The sequence below is a fragment of the Bison bison genome, unplaced genomic scaffold (assembly GCF_000754665.1).
Source record: "Bison bison bison isolate TAMUID 2011002044 unplaced genomic scaffold, Bison_UMD1.0 scf7180017864224, whole genome shotgun sequence".
Lineage (NCBI taxonomy): Eukaryota > Metazoa > Chordata > Mammalia > Artiodactyla > Bovidae > Bison > Bison bison.
In genome coordinates this window covers 4,828,457-4,836,854 of record NW_011494796.1, presented here as the reverse complement: position 1 = coordinate 4,836,854, position 8,398 = coordinate 4,828,457, and the positions used below count along the sequence as shown (strand labels likewise).

General features: G+C 47.4%; 1 protein-coding gene across 2 annotated transcripts in view; it reads right to left on the bottom strand.

The window, feature by feature from the left end:
• LYSMD4 (LysM, putative peptidoglycan-binding, domain containing 4) overlaps window positions 1–511 on the bottom strand; it is a 7,150-nt gene extending 6,639 nt beyond the window's left edge. The window contains exon 1 of one of the 2 annotated variants that reach the window (XM_010845824.1): window positions 379–511. The gene's annotated coding sequence lies outside the window, so the exon portion shown is untranslated. The other variant, XM_010845825.1, reaches the window with a different exon arrangement.
• Window positions 512–8,398: the final 7,887 nt, after the last annotated feature.

Here is an 8,398-nt window from a genome sequence, read left to right as displayed (position 1 = left end):
CCCCCGCGGCGGCCGGGGCTCGAGCGGACGTTCCCGTCGGAGCTCAGCGCCTGCAAGAAGCCCCGGGGCCTCCATTCCCCTCGGAGCTCCTTCCGCGAAAGGAAGGGGGACCCCCAAACAGGAGCTGTCTAAGAAAAAGCCGGGAGCAGACCGTCCTCTGCTCAGACCGGCGGAGTCCCAACGTTCCACAGAGGCACGACCTCCGACCTCCACCTCAGAAACCTCCGGCCAGCCCTCGACAGTCTGGGTCGCGGCACCTCCAGCTGCAGGAGGGTGACCTCAGAGTCTCAGGAGTGGCGGCTGGCTACCCAGACTACAAGCGGGACAATGCCACTGCCCCGAAATAAGAACGTCGCCCCCCTCCAGCAGGCCCGGTACCTCAGCATCCGGGATCCCCGAGACCCGCCGCCGCCGCGCCTGCCGATTGGCTGCGGAAATCAGCTGGTGTCTGGGGGCGGGAACGGCGAGGTAGCCAATGAAATCAGTGATGGGCGGCTCCGGCGGTGCGGAGAGGTCGGCGCCGGACCTGCGAATCCCAGGGGCAGGGCCGATGCCGGCGGCGGGGCGGGGCCCAGGTGGAGCCCGTGGACCGAACCTCGCCACACCCGCCTGACAGTGGATGCCGCTCTTCCTGGCCCGTCCTGTCTTCTGTCTCTCCCAGCTCTCCGCTGAGCCTCCGCGCTCTCACCCCCTGTTTGTCTGTGATATGTAACGACAGCTCAGGTACCTAGTAGAGGGTAGCTGAGGCCTCCGGCCAAGAAGGAGCCCCAGGGGATCTGCGTGGGAGGGTGAGGGGATCTCCGCAGCCTGGGGCTTCTCTGGTCTGAACACAGGAGTTTGCTCCGCCGCGCCCCGCCCAAAAGGATAAAAAAGAAAAGTCCACTGGTGTAACACGGCGAACCGCGCAAACAATGACTAAAGAAACATAATTTATCAAGTGTCACATGGCGGAGGGCTTTCTCCATGATACAGTGAATGTTGGCAATTTGATCTCTGGTTCTTCTGCCTTTTCTAAATCCAGCCTGAACATCTGGAAGTTCATGGTTCATGTACTGTTGAAGCCTGGCTTGGAGAATTTTGAGCATTACTTTGCTAGCATGTGAGATGAGTGAAATTGTGCAGTAGTTTGAACATTCTTTGTCATTGCCTTACTTTGGGATTGGAACGAAAACTGACCTTTTCCAATCTTGTGGCCACTGCTGAGTTTTCCAAATTTGCTGACATATTGAATGCAGCATTTTAACAGCATCATCTTTTAGGATTTGAAATAGCTCATCTGGAATTCCATCACCTCCACCAACTTAGTTCATAGTTTATGCTTCCTAAGGGAGACTCGCCCAAAGGTGCACAGTAGGTTAGCAGTAGCTTTGAGGCACTATGGAAAATGCACGGAGACCTACACCAGTTCTGCATTTACCAGCTGTGTAACTGTGATCTTTCTGTAAGCTTTTTGGGCCTTGGTCCCCTCTTTCCTGATAGCAGGGCTTCCCTGATAGCTCAGTTGGTAAAGAATTCGCCTGCAATGCAGGAGACCCTTGTTTAATTCCTGGGTTGGGAAGATCCCCTGGAGAAGGGATAGGCTACCCACTCCAGTATTTTGACCTGGAGAATTCCATAGACTACACAGTCCATAGGGTCACAAAGAGTCGGGCACAACTGAGCTACTTTCACTTCACTTGTCCTCTTCTACTGTGTAGTTCCCTATGCCCAGGATGGCCATACATTCCTTCTGCCTGGAATACTTACAGTTTATTCCTGTTGTCTCCACTAGCTTTGTTTGTAGTGATGCTTTCTAAGGCCCTGCGAAAGGCCTTTATTATTCAAGGCCCATCCTTGACTTCACATTCCAGGATGTCTGGCTCTAGATGAATGATCACACCATCGTGATTATCTGGGTTGTGAAGATCTTTTTTGTACAGTTTTTCTGTGTATTCTTGCCACCTCTTCTTAATATCTTCTGCTTCTTTTAGGTCCATACCATTTCTGTCCTTTATCGAGCCCATCTTTGCATGAAATGTTCCCTTGGTGTCTCTAATTTTCTTGAAGAGATCTCTAGTCTTTCCCATTCTGTTGTTTTCCTCTATTTCTTTGCATTGATCACTGAGGAAGGCTTTCTGGTCTCTTCTTGCTATTCTTTGGAACTCTGCATTCAGATGCTTATATCTTTCCTTTTCTCCTTTGCTTTTCACTTCTCTTCTTTTCTAGCTATTTGTAAGGCCTCTCCAGACAGCCATTTTGCTTTTTTGCATTTCTTTTCCATAGGGATGGTCTTCATCCCTGTCTCCTGTGCAATGTCACGAACCTCATTCCATAGTTCATCAGGCACTCTATCTATCAGAACTAGGCCCTTAAATCTATTTCTCACTTCCACTGTATAATCATAAGGGATTTGATTTAGGTCATACCTGAATGGTCTAACTCCAGTACTTTGGCCACCTCATGCAAAGAGTTACTCATTGGAAAAGACTCTGATGCTGGGAGGGATTGGGGGCAGGAGGAGAAGGGGACGACAGAGGATGAGATGGCTGGATGGTGTCACTGACTCAATGGATGTGAGTCTAAGTGAATTCCGGGAGTTGGTGATGGACAGCGAGGCCTGGCGTACTGCGATTCATGGGGTCACAAAGAGTCAGACACGACTGAGCGGCTGAACTGAACTGAACTGATGCCTATTGTCTCAACACAATTATCATTAACACCCCTTCCCTTCTCACAGTGTCTGGACACTCTACCCCTGCGGCAGTTTTCAAGGCACCTGCTCTCCACCTACCCCTGACGGCCATTGCTAGTTCATTACAGAGGCTCAGACAACTGTTAGGCATCAGCATAGAACAGCCAGGACCAATACAGTGATACTGTCAGAGGAGGTGAAGTTGGCTTGCCATCCCTACTTTGTGGAATTGGGTGTTCTTGATCTGGTTTTTTAGGTTGTGGTTTCTCTAGTGACACAAGAAAATCCATTGGTCGTTGTGGCTCAGTCTCCTATCCACAAACTGGAAAAATCAAAGCCTCTTGATTTCTTCCACATGTTGTAGTCATTTTTAGAAATGAAGCCCTTGGGAGAAACATGGCAATGAGTGTTAAAGCTCACACCTACAAAGATGTTGCCAACTTTAGGAATTCAGAGGAAAGTGGTAGAAAAAAGGCTTAAGAAATAGATTGCATTTGGTACAGCAAAAAAAAATTATTAATAAGTTAAAAGGCATGTGATGAATTGGGTAAAAAAAAAATCTGTTCTGTTTGTTATGTTAATATATTGAATATATAAAAGACATTCAGATCTTAATAAGAAAAACACACTCCATGGAATAATGGTGTAAACAATTTGCTAAAGAAATACATATAGAAAAAGGGGGTGTCAACTTTACAGATAGTCAATCAATGGAAACTCAAATAGCTGCAACACCCTGAAAAAATCAAACCTCAAAGGCTTCTGTGGTGTGTGGTTGCACAGGCAGGGATAGTGGACTCTCAGGCAGGCCCTGCTGGTAAGAATGTCCATTGGGACATTTGTGCAAGTGAAAGTGTTAGTTGCTCAGTTGTGTCCGACTCTTTGTGACCCATGGACTGTAACCTGCCAGACTCCTCTGTCCATGGAATTCTCAGGGGAAGAATACTGGAGTGGGTTGCCATTCCCTTCTCCAATGGGTCTTCCAGACCCATGGATGGAACATAGGACATTTGTAGCAATAGTTTTTAAGATGTTCACATTCCTTGATTCTGCCTCCTGTAATTTACTGAGGAAATAATTATGACCTGTAAAAAGATTTGTTGTACAACTGTTCTTAGTGGTGAGAAATGGGAAGGGGACCCAAAAAAGTCATAGAAGAGGATTAGGTTGAATTCATTTAGCTCATTTATGAAATGGAATAAAGTATGTACAGGCATTTAAAATACTCTCATAGAATCGTAAAGACATGGAAGGGTGGTTATGAATAAAAGTCTCTATAAAACAAAGTAAAGGACAAATCCGCACAGCGTCACCCTACATCCATCTGAGGTTGTAAAACAGAATGTTTCTGTAGTTCTACTTCTTTTTGTGCATTTGCATGTTTAAACTTGTCTCTGCTCCACACATTTGCTCCTGTAACGAGGAGGTGGTGGACCTGCCGAATAGTGGTTGAAGCCACAAGAGCTCAAGTCAATTGCCTAACTTTGAATCTAGAGCCATCCTTTAGGATTTGTTGGAAAATTTTGTGACCTCCACAAGCCTCAGCTTTCTTATATATACAATGAGATCTGAAAAAGAATATATGCATATACGTATGTATGTATATATATATATAAATATAATGAAATCACTTTATGGTACACCTCAAGCTAACACAACATTGTAAATCAATAATGTTCCAAAATAAAATAAAGTAAATAGGATCTAAGACAGACGTTGCTGTTCTCCAGGTGCCTGGCATACAGTAAGCATTCCATAAATGTAGTTTTCATTGTTACCAAGGGGGAAACCATAAAGGCATAAAGGTAATTTTTCATTAAAAATGCATTCCTACTCTAACTTAGGTAGCTGGAGGTGGTTTGATCAGGGGACAGGTGTTTTAGGTGAGTTTAAGTCTGTTTGTCAACAGCTTTATTTGTGTCAGATTTGATTGTCCCTGGGGGCCAGGGTGTGGGGTCAAGTGAAAGTGAAAGTCACCCAGTTGTGTCTGACTCTTTGCCACCCTGTGGGCTGTGCCTACTGGGCTCCTATGTCCATGGAATTCTCCAGGCAAGTAAACTGGAGTAGGTAGCCTTTCCCTTCTCCAGGGGATCTTCCCAACCTAGGGATCGAACCCAGGTCTCCCGCGTTGTAGGCAGATTCTTTACCGTCTGAGCCAGCAGGGAGTATTAGGCTACACACTGGAGCCTGATGAGCCAGGCAGGCTGTCTCGGGAGGTGTCATCGGGGTCAGTGATCTCAGACTCTGGAGTGCCTGCGAAGGCCACGCCTAGCCCAAGCTCTCAGGTTACCCTGGGGTAACCCTGGCTTCTCCCTGGGGCTGCTCTGTCAGCTCCAGCTTGGCAGGGAATTCACTCTCCAGTTTTAGTTTCCCAGAAGGGCAACACCCACAAGACCTCAGTGTATACAGTAGGGTGTTTAAAATTTCATAGACACATCTTAACACTTCTCAGGAGCAAAACCCCAGTACTCCTCCATCCTAACCATTTCCCAGTCTGCCTGCTTTCTTTCTGCCAACCTTTAAACTCAGCTCAGACTCCCCTGGGTGTTCTTGGGGGTTATGCACAGGGTCAGAGGGCCTATTTAACACTTCCATGGTTCCTGTCTCCTCCCAGTCCCCTGGGATTGGATGGGAGACAGACCTCCTTTGTAATTTTTATATGACTTACATGGCAAAATCATACTATATTAGATACATTCAGTTAGAGAAAATATTACAATCAACTTCACCTTTTAGTTTTGTTTTGTGTGTGTGTGTGTGTGTGTGACTACTAGAAAATTTAAAACGGCACCCAGTTCACCTTATATTCTTCTTGGCCACTGCAGTGCCTGAAATCCAGTGTTCAGAACCGTGCCTTTGTCTGCAGGCCCCCATGTTCACTAAAGGACCCCAGTTAACATGCAGGTGTCCTGACCATCTGGGGCTTCCAGGTGGTTCAGCAGTGAAGAATCCACCTGCCAGTGCAGGAGATATGGGTTTGATCCCTGGGTTGAGAAGATTCCCTGGACGAGGAAATGGCAACCCACTCCAGTATACTTGCCTGGAGAATCCCATGGACAGAGGAGCCTGGTGGGTTACAGTCCATGGGGGTCACAAAGAGTCAGCCATTACTGAGCATGCATGCACATCAGTCCTGACCATTTGAGTCAAGTCCAAGCTTGGTCAGAATGTCAACAGTAGAGGAGGGATGAAGGAAGGCAGGGATCGTTCCCTTCCTCCCCAGGCACTCCAGCCAGGACCCTTTAACCTGAAGTCCTGTACAGGCGGTGGGCTGGGAGCAGCAAGGCTGGCTAGAAGGTCGGCAGGCTCGCAGATGAAGACTCAGGGGAGCTGTGCCAGGTGAGCTCCAGGAGGAAGGTGCACTCAGTGATATTCCAGACAGTAAAGGGGAATGGGCCACCCAAATGGAACAGGGGCCCAGGGCCTCCAAGACAGGTGAAGGAGGGCCCTGGACTCCTCAGCCCAGCATCCTGCCCAGAAGCTTCCTCACGGTGCCCAGGTGGGACCACCAGGCTTTTCTGCCTGGAGGGACTTTTTAGCTGATGTTTTCTGTTACTGCAGGTCAGGGCACAAACGTGTAAAATTGCAGGCATCTCTGGTAGTGCCACTCTGCTGGGACTCGTGGGCTACAAAAGCTTTGATTACATGCATGAGTGTGTCAGGCCCCTCAGCAGGACTCTTGTTGCCTCCAAACAGACTTCAGACTAATGCACCCTGTATGTAAAAAGTAAGTGCTTAAAACCAGGTTGTAAACATCTTAACCCCAGAATTAGAAGCCGGGGGGCTCAGAAAACGTCTGTGTAATGGACTTGAATAGGTACTTGGCTAATGCTCCTGAACCCCATCGACTGCTGCATCTTGAACTATTTCATCATCATTTCCAGCCTCACATCTTTTCAGGAACAATGGGCCTCTGTATCATCAGGATTTAACCAAGAAGCGACTCAGAGTATTAATGCTTGAGGGACCTGCATGCAGGGATTGGGGTCATTGGTGATGGATATACAAGCTGGGGACATTAGCCACCATGGTGGAGCCACCATCCCCCTCTCCTGGGGGCCATTGTGAAGAGGTATTGTCATGGGAGCCCAGGAAACCACAGGCGCTTACTCAGTGGGAGCCAGAACCTTGAAGAGATGAAAGTGCTAGGGAGCTACCTTATGAGCAGTGAGGGAGAGTTGAACAGTATCCTCAAAATTTCAGAGAAATGGTTTTCAATCTAGAATGTTTAGACTCAGCAAAACTATCAGTGAACTGAGAAGATGAAATAGAAGTATTTTTGAATATATAGGATCACTCAGAGTTAACCTCCCATATACCATTTCTTAAGATGCCACTGAACGATCTTTTATTCTAAAAACAAAGGAGTAAAAACAAGAAAGTGATGAAAAGGCATCCACAAAACAGAGACTACATCACAGAAGGAAGGGCAGTGGTGAAGGTGTGCGTGAGGTGAGCGGGGAGGGTGTCATCCACTCTAGATCAAAGAAAGGCAGATAAATCTGAATGTATTGAGAGTGGGAGAGGGGATTAGATTATTGTTAAAAAAAATAGCCAACTAAATAGATGTTTGAAAAATTCAACAATTATGATTCAAAACAACCCACAGAAACTAGAGCAAGATGCAAAATTATAAGTGTTATATGGCATGACTCAGCTGTAAGGAGTGGGCTGATCCAACCCAGTCATAGCTCTGCCTGGTGGGTAGACGAGGAGGGTCTCTGTGGTATGGTGGGGCACAGAGCCCCTCTCTCCACATTGCACAACCTCAACTGCCGTGTGTGGCACACAGAAGGAAGGTGACATGAAGAAACTCGGGGAGAAAAAGCCAAACACAAACCACAGGCAGGGGCCTGAAACAGACTCTTCACTCATGGCCCTCAGAAAGAACCAGCCCTGCTGACCTGAGAACTGTAGCCTCTGGAACTATGGGAAAATAAATTTCAGTTGTTTCAACCACCCGGTATGTGGTACTTTATTACAACAGCCCTAGGAAACTGATGCACGGTATGAGTACAAGAATTTCTTATCTTCTAAACTGGGAAGTTGCTATAGACTGAAGGATTGTGTTGCCCCCAAATTCGTATGCAGAAACCTTAATCCCTGATACGACGGTATTCAGAGACGGAGCCTTTGGGAGGTGATTAGGCCGTGAAGTGAAGCTTTCATGAATGGAACTAGTGTCCTTAGAAGAAGAGACTGGAGAAAGGGGATCTCTCTCTAACATGTGAGGACAACAGCAAGAAGACATGTGCGTGCACACCAGGAACTGAACTTGGACTTCCCAGCCCCCAGGACTTCAGGGGACCTTGAGGGATCTGTTCCAGGCCCCTCTCCATGGTTTGTTTTCTCCCTGCATCTCTTCACATCATCTTCCTTCTGTGTGCATCTGCCTTTGGGTCCAAATGTCGGTTGTTTAAACCTCCCAGCCTATGGCATTTTCGTTACAGCAGTCTGAGCTAATGTACTACCCCAGGACCTGCCCCATGACAGTTGCCCATTGCATCATGGCAGCACGCCAGAGGTTACTAGTGCCTTCAGCTCCCACCAGTGATGGGGTCTTCCTTGCTGGCCAGCAGGTGACCCAGCTCCAAAACTCCAGGAAAAGAGACTCACCAAAATCTTGAGGGAGTTGTTCCCAGAGGAAATGAACTTACCATGCAAATCCAGTGAGCCCAAGTGGCACAAGGAATGAATAGACAGTAGTGGATGCTATGGTCCCCTGGT